Raw genomic sequence first — 17,250 nt, forward strand, 5'->3', positions numbered from 1 at the left:
TTTCTCCTTAATTAGGCCACTATCTGACCTTGGAAATCTTTTTGATGAGGCCTGAGAAGCCTGAAGTAATCTGGCACATTGTCCTCACCCAGTGCTTGAGAACAATTCCAGCCCGTGCAGGAGACCAGGCAGACCAGCCCACGGCTTGAACTTTTACACCCATGTGGCTATAAGAACTGAAACCTCAAAGCCAGACAAAGAGAAAATTTAGTTCTCCCACCTGATACAGCCTGTGGGGAAGGGTCAGTTCCTGCATGAGGTTTCCTGAGGGGAGACCTCATTGTCTACAGTTCCCTGAAAGGAGGTTGAACACAGGTGGGTGTTGGTCTCTTCTTCCTAGTAACAAGTGACAGCAAAAGAAGATATGGCTTCAAGCTGCACCAGGGGAGGTTTAGGTTGGGTATTAGAAGAAAGTTCTTCACTGAAAGGGTTCTCAAAAACTGGAACAGGCTCCCCAGGCAGGTGGTTGAATCCCCATCCCTTGAGGTGTTTCAAAGAGGCAGAGCTGTGGTGCTGAGGGGCATGGTTTAACACCAGCCTTGGCAGAGTCAGGTAACGGCTGGACTTGATCTTGAGAATCTTCCAACGGGAAGGATTGTATGAGCCTCTCTAAGAAAAGGAAATCTGTGTCTTAGCTTCAAAAGTAAAACTGCTGAGAAAGACATCAAAACACAGCAGGAAGAGAAAGGTAAACACATGGCCTGCAATGCCTGTGAACAACTCCTAGTGGCCAGCCTTTTCAAGCAGCTGGAAGATGCAAGCATTGCTCTCAGTGCACATTGATGTTAATTATTTGTGCATTATCTATAGCACTGCAGCCTGGGAAGCAGCTGGACTCGGAAAAATCAGCTTCTCCTCACTGCTTTTCATCCTAATGTTACATAATGGAGCAGCTTTTAAGAGCACTGCTGCCATCCTTGCCTTTGCTCTCTGCTTTATTGGTGGCTGGGTTTTGTTTTTACAGTAACCGAAACCACAAACTCGGTATCTCAGAAGAAAATCTTTTGTCTCTAGCTAATTGCAATGTCAGCATCATAACCAGAGGATGACCTAATCCAAGGGCTGGAGCACCTTTGCTATGAGGATAGGCTGAGGGAGCTGCAGTTGTTCAGCCTGAAGAGGAGAAGACTCTGAGGGGACCTTAGAGCTTCCTTCCAATACCTGAAAGGAGCCTACAGGAAGGCTACAGACGGACTTTTCATAAAGGTATTTAGAGACAGGACAGGGGGGAATGGTTTGAAGGTGAGGGAGAACAAGGTTAGACTGGAGCTTAGAAGAAGTTTTTCAATAGGAGGGTGGTGAGACTCTGGAATAGGTTACCCAGGGAGGCTGTGGGTTCCTCCTTCCTGGGGGTGTTTCAGGCTAGGCTGGAGGAGGCCTTGAGCAGCTGAGTCTAGTTGAGAGGTGTCCCTGCCCATGGCAGGGAGGTTGGAGTAGATGACCTCTGTCATCCCTTCCACCCTGAGGCAGTCTATGATTCTATGGCACTATGATCTTATTCTGCACTGAAAGCAGGAGAGTCCTCAGTTATCAGTGAATAAGCAGTGGTGAGCAGACTGCAGCTATCAGAGGCAAACACACACCCATTGGGCTGCTGGGAGCCAGGACTGTTCCAGCTGGCCTGCTCTAGTACAGGATATCCACACCTGCAGCAGAGCACAATGACAGGAAAATCAAGTTGCTATTCACAAGGTATTCTCTTCTCAGAGAAAAACAAATACTCAGAAGCAGCAAGAAATTTTGACCCAAGGGTTTTTCCCCCACTCCTAACCTGACTACAGCGTAGTAAAAAGAAATCAAGCAAAATCAGTGCCAGGCAGCAAGGCTGAGCTGATCCCAAGCTCTGTACTGTTTCTGAAAAGCTCTCTCCCTGACCAGCACAGGAACACTTCTCAGCTGTATTTGGGTAAAAATCACTTCCCAAAGGTGGGCTTCCTAAAACACTTCCCCCTGCTATCTAGAAGGTACAAAATCACACCCCCACGAAAGCACACAGATGAATGCCAGAGGGGAAATTAAGAGATTCATAGATTCACAGAATGGTCTAGGTTGAAAGAGACCTTAAAGATCATCCAGCTCCAACTCCCCCACCCTGGGCAGGGACACCTCCCACTAGCCCAGGTTGCTCAAAGCCTCATCCAGCCTGGCTGTGGTACAACACCGGCTTTGAACGCCTCCAGGGAGGGGACATCCACAACGTCCCTGACCAACCTGTTCCAGTGTCTCCCCACCCTCACTGGAATCTTCAGTCTAAATCTGCCCTCCTCCAGCTCCAATCCATGCAGTCTTCATCTCTCCTTATACCTTAAATAAATGTCCCACATACTGGCCTCCAGTTACCCTTCAATGCTACAGTGAAGTCCCAAGGACATACAGGTGACAAAGAAACTAAGACCGGGAGTTAAGAGGAAAACACTGAAAATAGTTGAGTGAAACATGCAACAGAACCACATGAGCAACACTTCAACAGTCACCACCACGACAGGAATTTTGCAATGTTTCACCAATTCACTTTGCAAACTCAAAGTGCAGAAGTCTGACACAGTCATTAACCACAGAATCATGGAATGGGTTGGGTAGGAAAGGACCCTAAAGAGCACCTGGTTCACAGAATCACCGAGGTTGGAAGAGACCTCAAAGATCATCAAGTCCAACCTGTCACCACAGACCTTGTGACTAAACCATGGCACCAAGTGCCACATCCAATCCCCTCTTGAACACCTCCAGGGATGGGGACTCCACCACCTCCCTGGGCAGCACATTCCAATGGCTAACAACTCTCTCTGGGAAGAACTTTCTCCTCACCTCCAGCCTAAACTTCCCCTGGCACAGCTTGAGACTGTGTCCTCTTGTTCTGGTGCTGGGTGCCTGGGAGAAGAGACCAACTCCCTCCTGGCTACAACCTCCCTTCAGGTAGTTGTAGAGAGCAAGAAGGTCTCCTCTGAGCCTCCTCTTCTCCAGGCTAAGCAACCCCAGCTCCCTCAGCCTCTCCTCACAGGGCTGTGCTCAAGGCCTCTCCCCAGCCTTGTTGCCCTTCTCTGGACACCTTCAAGAGTCTCAATGTCCTTCTTAAACTGAGGGGCCCACAACTGGACACAGGACTCAAGGTGTGTGGCCTAACCAGCGGTTGCTCCAGTCCCCATCCAGTCTGACCCTAAAATCAGGTAATCACAGAACAGTAGGGTTTGGAATGCACCTCTGGGGATCACTAAGTCACCTAAGATAGTTCACATAGGAACACATCCAGGCAGGCTTTCAATGTCTCCAAATTCCCAGATTGCATAGGGTTGGAAGGGACCCTCAAAGATCATCTTGTCCAACCCCCCTGCAGGCAGTAGGGACACCTCCAACTAGAGCAGGCTGCCCAGGGCCACATTAAGTCTGACCATGAATATCTGCATGGGCAGGGCCTCAACCACATCTCTGGACAACCTGTTCCAGTGTTTTACCACTCTGCTTGAGAAGAGCTTCCTCCCCTGCTTTCTCATCTAGAGAGCTGTGTGGGGATATATTACCACTATGTTAAGGGTTCCCATTTCCCTTTTCTTTCTCCCACCTTACAGACCCTTTCCTCACATGCTGAGCTTACTGTGGAAGCTTTCCTGAAAGGGTGAATCCTATCTGAGGACACAGTCTGGAATGACTTCATCTGAAAGCAAGAAACTAAGGTCAACTACAGAGACCAGGCACAGCCATTGCTGCCAGGGGGTTGACTCCAGGTTCATAAAACACAAGCCTGCTGCACATAGCAAAAAGAGCTGCATTAGCTCACATCTCAGGAGACTTATCCCAACCTAGCAGGGCTTTTATCAGTTGTGCAACACAGCTGCAGCTTAGAGAGGCCCCTCACAAAGCCACAAAAACTAATGCAGGAAGTCCTCCACTTCCTCTCATTCTCATCATGCTTCCAGAATTAAACTCACAACAGCAGCAGCATCCTCCTCCATGTAAACATGGATCTTCTTGGCTTGCCTCAAGCTGCACAGCCTTCCTGGGGAAATGTCTAAGGGAACCAGAGATCAACCTGAGTCATTCTATGATTCTACAGAATGGTTTGGGTTGGAAGGGACCTTCAAAATCGTCCAGTTCCAACCCCTCTGCCACGGGCAGGGACACCTCCACCAGCCCAGGTTGCTCAAGGCCTCATCCAACCTGGCCTTGAACACTGCCAGGGAGGAGCATCCATGACCTCCCCAGGCAACCTGTTCCAGTGTCTCCCCACCCTCACGAATTTCTTCTTAATCTCCAGTCTCAATCTCCCCTCCCTCAGCTCAAACCCATTGCTCTTCATCCTATCACTCCAAGCCCTTGTGAAATGTCCCTCCCCAGCTTTCCTGTAGCCCCCTTCAGGTACTGAAAGGCTGCTCTGAAGACACCCTGGAGCCTTCTCTTCTCCAGGCTAAACAATCCCAACTCCCCCAGCCTGTCCCCACAGGGGAGGTGGTCCAGCTCTCTGATCATCTTTGTGGCCTCTGCACCCACTGCATGTCCTTTCATGCTGGGGCCAACAGAACCGGACACAGTGCTGTAGGAGAGGCCTCACAAGAGCAGAGGAGATCCATAGCACAGTGTTCTATGTCTTGTCCACCTAGGCCTGGGAAGCAGAACATTGACCTCCCAAGGTCATTATGAGGAATACCATTTATAACAAGTATAATACCAGTTACAACTGGCTAAGCTTAAGAAGCTGTGCAGCTCTGCAGAGCTGTCAGTTCATGGCAGCAGCTTAAGGACAGGCCAGTGGCAAAGCAAAATCTCCCTGTGTAATGAGATTGTACCTCATACATCAGATGGTATTTTTTGACAAGCAGAGAGGTGGCTTTAAAGTAAAAAGCTGTAGTAGAATTCATCCACAGATGAGAAAGAAATGACTGAATAGTTGAGATTCTTAAAGTTAGTGATGGTCTTCCTTTTAAAGAAAGTTCTCAGCCCAACCTCACCTTCCTTTCTGAAGGAAGTCACTCCTTTAGCTACTGGAATCTTCTATTGAAGTACCTTCACAGAGTCCCAGCATAGTGGAAGTTGGCAGGGACCTCTGGACATCACTCAGACTGCCTCCCCTGCTAAAGCAGGGCACCCACAGCAGCTTGCCCGGGATCACAATCTTCAGGCAGGTTTAGAATCTCTCCAGAGGAGACTCCACAACCTCTCTGGGCAGCCTGCTCCAGGCCTTCAGTATCCACACATCAAAGAAGCTTCTCCTCATCTCCAGGGCTCCAGTTTGTGCCTACTACCTTGTCCTGTCACTGGGCACCACTGACAAGAGTCTGGCCCCATGCTCTTGCCCCTCACCCTTCAGCTCTTGCTGAGCATTGAGCAGATGCCCCCTGGAGCTGCTCTTCTCCAGGCTCTCAGCCTTTCCTCCTCACAGCAGTGCTCCAGGCCCTTCAGCATCTTTGTAGCCACAACTGAATCCTCTCTAGTAGTTCCTTGTCTCTCTTGAACTCAGGAGCCCAGAGCTGGATGCACTACTGAAGGTGTGGCCTGACTCAGGCAGAGTAGAGGGAAAGGAGAACCTCCCTCAACTGCTGGCCTCACTCTTCTTACTGCATCACCCTTCTAGGGTTTGCAAATGCTTGTGAAGATGTAGCAGTGCATAGCAAAGGGACATGGCCCTTGAACACTCTGAGACAGTTACATCACACATCACCCACCAGGCATAAGCACTGCAGACAGAGCTGACAGTGGAGGGGTCTTAGTGAAAACCAGGGTGCTGCATGCTCCAGGCACAACTAAACACAAGCACCTTCAACTCACTTTAGAGCTGGTGTTTGCTCTTCTGATCCTCACCAAACAAACGTGTCCCAGATCACTGTGGAAAGATTATTAGTGAAGAACATCCTCACAGCTCTCATGTTACCAGCAGAGCAACAATAAAAAACTCAAAGCCTGGGCTACAGCATGGATGGAAATTGAAGCTGAAGCCACAGGACTCAAGAGTGTCACATTTCCTTCCCTCTGACTCAAGCCTGGAGATATTCTGGGCCAAAAGTTAAAACCACCACATCCAGGATGGTAAAACACATCCCTGGGACAAACCTGCTGCATCACTGCCTTCCACAGAGGCTCCCTTGGGAATGTGCTGCAAGGAGGAGACTGAGCTGCTCTTGAGACTTGAGGTCCTCAAAACACTGCCCAGAGCTTTCAGCAGCAAATGCTGCCAGAACTCATCCACTTCATTGTGGTGCCACATGGAGCCTCTGGTGGTGCTTCACACACAACTTGGGAACAAAACACAACAGCACCTCAAAAAGATGGTACCAGAACTTTTCAATGGTGTCCTGTCATAGGACAAGGGGCAATGGACACAAAACTGGAAGCCAGGACGTTCCACCTCAACATGAAGAGAAACTTCTTTGCTGTGAGGGTGCTGGAGCCCTGGAGCAGGCTGCCCAGAGAGGTTGTGGAGTCTGCTTCTCTGGGGAGATTCCAAACCCACTTGGGTGCATTCCTGTGTGACCTGCCCTAGGTGATCCTGCTTTAGCAGTGGGGATGGACTCAATGATCTCCAGAGGTCTCTTCCATTCCCTACCATTCTCTGATTCTATGAACTCCTGCTTACTCTGGAAACACATAAGCAAGCCAAGCTGAATCCAAGTCATTGCACTTGAAAACATCATCCTCATGATCATTTATTTGAGGGGCTACAGCAGTAGGGTTATTTTTTATTAACCAGTTAATCAAAACAGAAGCATGTTGGACAGGAAAGAGAGTCAGGTGTTCCCCATTTCAGAGAAGAGGTTCCATGGATGAAGCATCATTCTCCAGAAACCCACACAAATCTATCTGCACAAGAAGATTCCAGCTTGCTTCTTCAAATGGTCTGCAGTTAGTTGTTCCACTCAGCTGGAATTCAGGAGTGTTTGGATCTTTCCATGCTTGCCTACAATATCATTTCTGCAAGTCAGAATATTAACAGAGCAAAAACATCCCTCTGAGATTGGAGAGTACAAAATGTACACCCAAGAGGCACTTTTAAAACATACACTTTCAAAGCACACATTTGCAAGCTTCCTTCTAGCAGCTGAACATGATTTTTCTGAGTCTTGCTGCTTCTTCAGCCACAGCATCACAGACTGGTTTGGGTTGGAAGGGACCTTTAAAGGTCATTTAAGTCCATCCCTCCTGCCAGGGAGCAGAGACATCTGCAACTAGAGCAGGTTGACTCAGAGTCCCAAACAACCTGACCTGCAATGGTTCCAGGGATGGGACAACTCCCACTTCTCTGGGCAACCTAGGCCAGGGTCTCACCACCCTCAAACATTTCTTCCTTCTCTCCAGTCTGAATCTCCCTCTTTTACTTTCAAACCATCATTCCTTCTCCTGTCACAAAAGGCCCTACTCAGAAGTCTGTCCCCAGCTTTCAGATCAGTTCCTTTAAGGACTGAAAGGTCACCAGAAGGTCTCCCCAGAGCCTTCTCTTCTCCAGACTGAACACTCCCAGCTCCCTCAGCCTAACCTAATAGCAGAGGTGCTCCAGTCCTTGGATCATCTTTGTGGCCTCCACTGGACTTGCTCCAACAGGTTTGTGTCCTTCTTAGGCTGGGGAAACCAGAACTGGGCACAGTATTTGAGGTGTGGTCTGACCAGAGCAGAGCAAAGGAGCAGAATCCTCTCTCTTGCCCTGCAGGCCATGCTCCTCTTGATGCAGATGTGAGAAGTTATCCAGACCTCCACCCTCTGAGTCCTTGAGGAACCATTTCAGATGAGGATCTAATCTTGCTTTTTGCAAGTAGGTTCCCTTACATTTCCAGAGGAGGGAGGAAGAGAATTGTGTGTCCATGTTGCCAGAAATATTGGCCAGGAGAATCCACTAAGAAATGTTGGTGAACACTGCATAAAACCATGGAATCAGAGAATTCTTTAGGTTGGAAAAGACCTTTAAGATCATGAATCACAGAATCACCAAGGTTGGAAGAGACCTCAAAGACCATCAAGTCCAACCTGTCACCACAAACCTCGTGACTAAACCATGGCACCAAGTGCCACATCCAGTCCCCTCTTGAACACCTCCAGGGATGGGGACTCCACCACCTCCCTGGGCAGCACATCCCGATGGTTAACAACTCTCTCTGGGAAGAACTTTCTCCTCACCTCCAGCCTAAACATTGCCATAACTCTACCAGGTCCAGTGCTAAATACTCTCTCCTGGAAGGAGAGCTGCTCCTGTGACTAACTGGGTTTCAGCTTTTCTTGCTGTGGCTGCAGAGTGCTGGCCTAGGACTCTGAGACCTTGACATGTAGTTTGGCCATCGCACGCTAATGCATCGGTGACTTCAGACACGTCTCTCCAGTTCCTTTTTTGTCTTCCACTTTCCACTTCTAAACTGGGAAACTCCCAGGTGAGTCATTAAGACCTACTGATAACAATGATGTTAAAACACTTCAGTGTGGTGATAACCTGAAGATACTTAGTCTGGGTCTTACCAAGCTGGTCAGAGAACTGGAGCACTCGCAGGTACAATACATACCGACACAAGGACACAGAGCTATTGGAGCAAGTCCAGAGGAGGGCCACAAAGATGCTCCAAGGGCTGGAACACCTCTGCTATGAGAATAGGCTCAGGGAGCTGGGGGTGTTCAGTCTGGAGAAGAGAAGACTCTGGGGGTACCACAGAGCTGCCTTTCAATACTTGAAGAGAGCCTACAGGAAGGCTGCAGAGGGACTTTTCATAAGGGTGTCTAGAGAAAGGAGAAATGGTTTGAAACTAAGGAAGAGTAAATTTAGACTGGATCTTAGGAAGCCCTTCAGTAGAAGGGTGGTGAGACTCTGGAATACTAGCCCAGGGAGGTTATGGATGCCTCCTCCCTGGGGGTGGTTCAAGGCCAGACTGGATGAGGCCTTGACCAGCCAAGTCTAGTGGAGAGGTGGCAGGCAGATTGGAATAGATGATCCTTAAGGTTCCTTCAAACCTGAGCCACTCTGTGATTTTATGGATGCACTTTCAGACTTCACTCTTCAGCTTGACAAAATAGGCAAAGGAGTGCTGAGAACAGTAGGGAAAGCTGCAGGTTTGCTGTCTGCTTCAAGTGGCTAAGGTGATTTCCAACCACCACCACCCCCACCATCCCCCAACTGTAATTAGCAGGAAGGTGACGTTAGAATAATACAGCTGCAGGCAGGTCCTTTCTCTCCTAATTACCCAGCATGGTTTTGGTCATTGCCTTTGGACAGTTGAGAACAGACATTATGAAACATAGAAGAAACCTTTAAAAAAGCCAAGTTCTTCAACAGCCAGCCAAGTCTCCATTTTTGTGGCACTGCAAGGGATTTGTCTCCTTGTTTGTTTATGAAAGTGATGTTAAACTGAGGGGAAGAAAAAACAAACAACACTTCAGAGTGAATTAGAAACCCAGCACAGCTGGAGCCAACATCAGCATGAAACTTGTGCATGAATGTGGTTTAAATGCACAAGCAAAGCAAACTGCTCTGCACAAGGGTTTCATGAAGACTTAAAACATCAGCAGCAAGAAATTAAGAGCTACAGGTTGAAGCAAAACACCAAAGCTTGTAGTGCACTGCTGGGTTTCTCCAGTTGCACTTTCAGGGTGGCAATGACACAGAGGTAACCACCCTGCAAAACCTGGCACAGGAAAGACCCAGTGCAACAGGGTAATCAAAGAGGTCCATGGTGTGCTACCCAAATGGGAATCAAACTCTGGTAGGGCAACAAAATACACTCACCCAGCAGCTGCTGGTTGTTCTCATCACATGGAATTGCCTCTATCTTACACAAAACCCCAGAGTAGACTAGACCAGACTAGGTTGGAAAAGACCTTTGAGATCATCACATCCAACCCACCAACCAATCCAACCCACCTAAACAACTAACCCATGGCACCAAGCATCCCATCAAGTCTCCTCCTGAACACCTCCAGTGATGGTGACTCCACCACCTCCCTGGGCAGCCCATTCCAATGGGCAATCACTCTCTCTGTATAGAACTTCTTCCTAACATCCAGCCTAAACCTCCCCTGGCACAGCCTGAGACTGTGTGGGTTGGAAGGGACCTCTGGAGATCTAGACCAACCACCCTGCTAGAGCAGGGGCACCACAGCAGCTTGCCCAGGATCACGATGGCCAGGTGGGGTTGGAATCTCTCCAGAGAAGGAGACTCCACGACCTCTCTGGGCAGCCTGCTCCAGGGCTCCAGCACCCTCACGTCAAAGAAGTTTTCCTCCTGTTCAGATGGAAGCTCCTGGGTTCCAGTTTGTGCCCATTGCCCCTTGTCCTGCCACTGACAAGAGCTTGGCTCCATCTGCTTGCCCCCCACCCGTTAGCTATTCAGCACTGAGAAGATGCCCTCTCAGCCTTTCCTCAAGGTTCCAGCTCCAGCTCTCTCAGCCTCTGCTCATCAGAGAGATGCTCTAGGGTCCCTGGTTATGTTGCCACAGTCCCCATGAACCAGCACACGAGGCCACAGAGCAATCCTGCAAGCCAAAAGAAGACTGGAGAGCTTCACCTCTCCATCTGCACTCCTGAACTGGGGGCCTGCAGGTGGCAGGTGCATTCACTGGGTGCATTTCCCCTTTCAGAAGGCTTTCAGCAGCTGTCTAGAATGATTTGGATTTAAGCTGCCATCTGATTCATGTTTTGTTATTGTAATACATGGATTTGTATTGCATTCTGGAGATACTTTGGTGCAAACAGACTGCCTGAAGTGTTTTCTGAAGGGCACAGTCATTCCAGTCACTAAATGCTTCGTGGAAGCCATGCCCCAGCTTTTAGGTGTCCATCAGTGGTGAGGAACAACTCCTTGCCAAGCACTGGGGAGCACTGAACACAGGGAGCCTGTGCTTCACGAAGATGACTCTCAGGAATTAGAATCAGAGTCACAGAATCCTTCAGGCTGGAAGAGACCTTCAAGATCAAGTCCAACAATTAACCCAACGCTGCCAAGTCTGATGCTAAACCAGTGTCCCTCAGCAGCACATCAGGGCTTTTAAATCCCTTCAAAGATGATAGTTCAACCACTGCCCTGAGCAACCTGTTCTTCTCAGGGAAGAAATCCTTCCTTAGGTCCAACCTAACACTCCTCTTGTAGCCATTTCCTCTTGTTCTGTCACTTGGGAGACCAGACCAAGCCCCACCTGGCTCAAATTTCCCCTCAGGGAGCTGGAGAGAACAAAGATATCTTCCCTCGGTCTCTTTTTCCAGGTTGAACAATTCCAGCTGCCTCAACTACTGCTCAGAAGACTCATGCTCTAGACTCCTCAACAGCTGTGTTGTCCTTCTTTGGAACCACTCAGGCACCTCAATGTCTGTCTTGTAGTGAGGGCCCCAAAACAGAAGCCGGCCAGCATTCAAGATGTGAATTAGGTGAAGTCATCTTCTCTCATCCCACAAACCTTGGCTACTCCTTCTCCAGACCCTCAAACAATACGTGAGGCTGAGCACAGCCTTTGCCTACTAGATGGCTCCAAAGCACCATTCAATTAAGGAAAGGGTGTTCTGCTTCCTGCCTGATGTCACATTTTGCCTGCTGAATAACTACAAAGCATCGTTATTCCCTCCTTCAATTAAGGTCACAGGGTTTTGCTTCCTTAACACCCATTGACCAAACAATACTGAAAGCTACCAGGGAAGAGGTCCATTCCTCTCCCATGGTACCTGCAGATGTGAGTAATGGTAAGAAGAAAGAATAGAATAAACCAGGTTGGAAAAGACCTTTGAGATCATCGAGTTCAACCTATCACCCAACACCATCTAATCAACTAAACCATGGCACCAAGTGCCTCATCCAGGCTCTTCCTAAACACTTCCAGTGATAGTGACTCCACCACCTCCCTGGGCAGCACATGGCAAATCTCTTGCTGGGAAGAATTTCTTCCCAACATCCAGCCTGAACCTCCCCTGGCACAGCTTGAGAATGTGTCCTCTTGTTCTGGTGCTACTTGCCTGGGAGAAGAGACCAACCCCCACCTGGCTACAACCTCCCTTCAGGGAGTTGTAGACAGCAAGAAGGTCTCCCCTGAGCCTCCTCTTCTCCAGGCTAAGCAACCCCAGCTCCCTCAGCCTCTCCTCACAGGGCTGTGCTCCAGACCCCTCCCCAGCGTCATTGCCCTTCTCTGGACACATTCAAGTCTCTCAATGTCCTTCTTAAATTGAGGAGCCCAGAACTGGACACAGGACTCAAGGTGTGGCCTAACCAGTGCTGAGTACAGGGGCACAATGACTTCCCTGCTCCTGCTGGCCACACTATTCCTGATGCAGGCCAGGATGCTATTGGCCTTCTTGGCCACCTGGGCACACTGCAGGCTCAAGATGTTGTCATAATCAGTGCTGCAGACAGCGAAACCCCAAGATAAGCTGAGGGGAGTACCTGGTCTGGCAGGAACCAGCACATTTCTTCTGCAGTCAATCCCAAAACATAAAATACTCAAATCCCAGTTCAGAGTTTGAGAGTAGAAGCTTCTGCAAGAGTACTACAAGGTGTGTTTCCTTTTGGATCTCCTCATTTGAAAGGATTCTTAAACACTGCAACAGGCTCCCTAGGGAGGTGGTTGAATCCCCATCCCTGGAAGTGTTTAAAAGAGGCAGAGATGTGGTGCTGGGGGCCATGGTTTAGCACCAGCCTTGGTGGAGGTAGAGAAGGGTTGGATTCAATGACCTCAGAGGTCTTTTCTACCCAAAATGATTCTGTGATTCTACAAGTCACCACTGATCTTCACAACAACATCTACAAGTCAGTCTGGAAGTACAACCAGCTGCCCCAAATATTCCTGACAACTGCAGGGGTATTTGCTACACAGGAAGCACAGTGTGGCCATTCTTGAAAGCAGAAGGCTGGCATTTCGCTCAGAACCATAAGTGGTGACTACAGAAACAAAGTTCTTCCCTTCAGGTGATCATAGAATGGCTTGAGTCAGAAAGGACCTCAAAGAGCATCTATTTCCAACCCCCCTGCCATGGGCAGGGACCCTTCCACTAGACCAGGCTGCTTCTGGCCACATTACAGAATCACCAAGGTTGGAAAAGACCTCAAAGATCATCAAGTCCAACCTGACCTTGAACACTTCCAAAGAGGGAGCATTCACAACCTCCCTGGGCAACCCAGGGTGTCTCCCCACCCTCACTGTAAAGAATTTCTTCCTCATCTCCAGTCTCAATCTCCTCTCCTCAAGCTTCAAGCCATTCTTCTCATGCTATCACTACAACCCCTGTAAAGAATTTCTTCCTCATGATGCCTGTGCTCTCTTCAGATGAGGAAACCAAAACTTAGCTGCAAGGTACCCCAAAAGGAAAGATCAACATCTTCCTGTCGATGAAGATCCCACCAACCTATGCCTGATGGAAGAATTCAACTCCTCCTCTGCACGCAAGACCACCAAAGCCACTGTGTCATTCCTGCCCACACAGCAAGCCAGCTTTACTTGATGAGGCACCACTTTGGAAAGTTAGCTTCAGTTCCAACTCAGTCCCAAGAGGCAGGGCTGAGAGCCTGGTGTTTTCTGCCCTGCTGGGGTGGCCAGGGTCCAGGCCATCTGCGTGGAGCGCTCGGCAGGACATTCCACCCTTCCGCCAGCATGGCCAGCGGTGCCAGCCGCTCCTGCAACCCGCCGAGGGGACAGCCAGGCAGCTCCTTTTGTTTCCCTTATTTGTTTATTTGCTCTCCTCTGGCAGCAGGCAAAGGGCTCTGCCCTTGCCAAGTTCATTACCATTGTAAAGTGCTCCAAATTACACCGAGGAGCAGCAGCAAGGAAGGACAAAGACCTGCACAATTCACAGTTAAAGCACAGGGCTTCATAAGCCTTGGTTTTAGGAAGCAACTAAGAGCTGGATGCAGCATTTCTAAGTGGGTAAATCCACTCAGATCACTCAAAGTATTTCTTCCACCAGTGAAGATGGTTTTGGTTGGAAAAGCCCTCCAAGATCATCAAGTACAACCATCCACCTAATACCACCATGCCCACAAACCATGCCCCTAAGTGCCATGCCCACATGTTTTTCAAACAGCTCCAGGGATGGTGACTCCACCACCTCCCTGGCCAGCCTGTTCCAATGCCTGACCACACTTGCAGCAAAGAAATTGCTCCTAACATCCAACCTGAACCTCCCCTGTTAAGAGTTTATCACTAGAGAATCACTCAAGTGCTATGAGCCTCTTCACTTAGTGATCTCAGGCTGCGCCAGGGGAGGTTTAGGCTGGAGGTTAGGAAGAAGTTGTATACAGAGAGAGTGATTGCCCATTGGAATGGGCTGCCTGGGGAGGTGGTGGAGTCACCATCATTGGAGGTGTTCAGGAGGAGACTTGATGGGGTGCTTGGTGCCATGGGTTAGTTGTTTAGGTGGGTTGGATTGGTTGATGGGTTGGACATGATGGTCTGGAAGGTCTCTTCCAACCTGGTTTATTCTATTCTATCTTCCACAAACCCCTTCCAAGCAGCTTCCAAAACTTAGGTTTTACACTTAGAATCATAGAATCAATAAGGTTACCTGGGCCCACTCATAGCTGATTTATTAAGTACATTTTCAACAATCAGTTTGGTATTATCAACATTAAAAGTCATGTCTGCATGTCTCTGCCCCCCACCCCCCACCCCCATTAATTGTCTCTCTCATCCCTCTGGTGGTTTTAGGCTATGCCTTTAAAATTTAGTTACAGATTTAGAGCAGAAAAGGAGAAAAATATAAACTAAATAAATCACCATTGGGGGTAAAAGGGAAACCAAAAGATTCTTCTAAACAAATTCATTGGGTAAATATCTGGAATAAGAGGAGCTGTGCCATGACAAGTCTTCCCTTCTGACTTCTCTTCTGATCTCTGGCTGGTATTGCTTCACTCAGGAGAGAGAACCTGCTTTTGGCTGGCCTTGGCTAAGTCTAACTTCTCTGCTCCTTTCTCTTGTCCCTTTTGTACAGGGGGTAATAGGGGTAGGGAAAGAGAAGCTAGTAGCTTCCCCTGGTCCTTGGCATGGAGGGTCCTTGTCTATCAATTGTAAGTATCTGTATAATATTGTAAGTCCTGGGTATTTTGCATAGAATCACAGAATCAACTAGGTTGGAAAAGACCTCAGAGATCATAAAGTCCAACCTGTCAACCAACACCTCATGACTACTAAACCATGGCACCAAGTGCCATGTCCAGTCCCCTCTTGAACACCTCCAGGGATGGTGATTCCACCACCTCCCTGGGCAGCACATTCCAATGGCAAATTACTCTTTCTGGGAAGAACTTTCTCCTCACCTCCAGCCTAAACCTCCCCTGGTGCAGTTTGAGACTGTGTCCTCTTATTCTGGTGCTGGTTGCCTGGGAGAAGAGCCCACCCCCCTCTTGGCTCCTTTCAGGAAGCTGTAGAGAGCAATAAAGTCTCCCCTGAGCCTCCTCTTCTCCAGGCTCAGCACCCCAGCCTCTCCTTGTAGGGCTTGTGCTCAAGGCCTCTCACCAGCCTTGTTGCCCTTCTCGACACATTCAAGAGTCTCAATGCCCTTCTTAAATTGAGGAGCCCAGAACCGGACACAGACTCAAGGTGTGGCCTAACCAGTGCTGAGTACAGGGCACAATGACTTCCCTGCTCCTGCTGGCCACACTATTTCTGATGTCATGCAGTGTTTGCATTCAATGCATTCCATTGCAGAGTGTAGTTTTTGCTTGTAAATACAGCTTCATTTGCTTGCTAACTGAGTTGGTCTGGCAAAGTTCCTGTTGGGGGAAACTTCAGCCCACCACAATCCCCCGAAGTTGTGGATGTTGGTCTCCCTTCCTGAGTAACAAGTGATGGGGTAAGAAGAAATGGCCTTGAGGTGCATCAGGGGAGGTTTATCTTGGGTTTTAGAAGAAACCTCTCCACTGAAAGGGTTCTCATAGACTGGCACAGGGAGGTGGTTGAATCCCCATCCCTGGAGATGTTTAAAAGATGCAGAGATGTAGTGCTGAGGGACACAGTTTAGCACCAGACTCGGTAGAGACAGACAAACAGTTGGACTCAACGATCTTAAATGTCTCTTCCAAAGAGCTCCTATGGTTCTATGCAAGTTCTTGTCCCCTACTCACTGAGTGCAGAGAAGTTGTTGGTGCAGAATCCCAGTCTCCTGAAGATGACAAACCAACCAGGCAGCAATGTTCAGCTAGGGGCTGTCCCTTCCAAAAGAGTCAACCCAAATATGGTACTTGTTTGAAAGGCTTTCTTCTCAAGTCTCTTCTGCTCAGCTGGAGAGCAAAGTGCTTGCAGCTCATAGTAAGAAACCGATGGAAAACCTGAGCTTAGAGATAGAGCACAAGAGCACTGAGAAGTCTGTCTCCAAATACAGGAGGTTCCAACAAACAGGTACTAACCCCAGAAATCTTTCATTGTGGAAAGATTCCACAAAAGGAAGCAGTGAGCTGATCTCACTGAGCAGTGAGCTTGAACTCTCAACCCTGACCCAGCATAATCTTACGGGGGAAAAAATGGAAGAAAGAAGGAGTAGGAAAGTAGGAATAGCATGAAAAGCAAGGTCTCACCTACCAACTCCTGAAGCCAAACAGCACAGACACTACTGAAGCTGCTGCAGGCCCTCTGCCCAGCTCCTACCTGCCACACATCTCCTGCCCACAAAATACCACAGCAGCAGCAGCGAAGATTTCCAAGCCTGAGTGTTACCCTTTGGTAAAGCATGCTCGTGTTTCTCGGTGGCAGAGGGACAAGAACTCAGCCTGCTGTCTAAATCAGTTTACCTAAGCCAAGCCACGGTTCTTGGCCACTCCCTGCCTGCCCTGAGGGATTTCAGCAGTGTGCACTGCCATGATCTGACAAGAGGTAATCCAATAAAGCCAGCAGCCTCCCTCTGGGCTGCACAAGGACACAGCTGCTCCAACTCCTCAGCTAGCCCTTGTATGGCCAAACGTCAGCTGCAGCAGCTCTTTACAGCCAGAGCTTTGCTGAGGTAGGAAGTGCTGGGCATTCCTCTAATCAAGGCTGCACTTAGCCCCACAGGCAGATAACCAAATCCTGAAGGCTTCTTCTGACACACAAAGATTAGTAGAGCTTGGGTGTATTTCCCCAGCCCTGTTCCCCTCCTATCTCTGTCACAGTAGCTCTGCTCCAACTTGGTACCCTTCCCAAGCAAAACTGTCACCAGCTAATCTCTCAAAGCCACCAGGGCTTGCTCGCTCCCCCCTTGGCCCCAGATGGATCCGTCCAGACAACAAAAACAGCTGCTGCTGATAAAGCTCCGTGGCTGCGTTTCACAAGGCCCTGGGGACCTCGGCAGCAGTGAGCCCCAGCACAGCACTCTCCCTCCTGCCACGGGCAGCCTGACGCACTGCC

At 49.1% G+C, this 17,250-nt stretch overlaps 1 protein-coding gene and 1 long non-coding RNA gene across 2 annotated transcripts in view; both read right to left on the bottom strand.

Annotated features, from left to right (window-relative positions):
• Positions 1-17,250, bottom strand: part of MOB2 (MOB kinase activator 2) — a 168,652-nt gene that overhangs the window by 116,562 nt on the left and 34,840 nt on the right. The window lies entirely within an intron of this gene.
• LOC137445794 (uncharacterized) lies at positions 6,507-9,745 on the bottom strand. Its single transcript, XR_010988490.1, has 3 exons — positions 9,686-9,745; positions 9,209-9,307; positions 6,507-6,883 (listed from the first exon to the last, which is right to left on the bottom strand). It is a non-coding gene; the product is annotated as an uncharacterized lncRNA (long non-coding RNA).

The sequence above is a fragment of the Melanerpes formicivorus genome, unplaced genomic scaffold (assembly GCF_026170545.1).
Source record: "Melanerpes formicivorus ecotype bairdi unplaced genomic scaffold, bMelFor1.0.p_v2 SCAF_16, whole genome shotgun sequence".
NCBI lineage: Eukaryota > Metazoa > Chordata > Aves > Piciformes > Picidae > Melanerpes > Melanerpes formicivorus.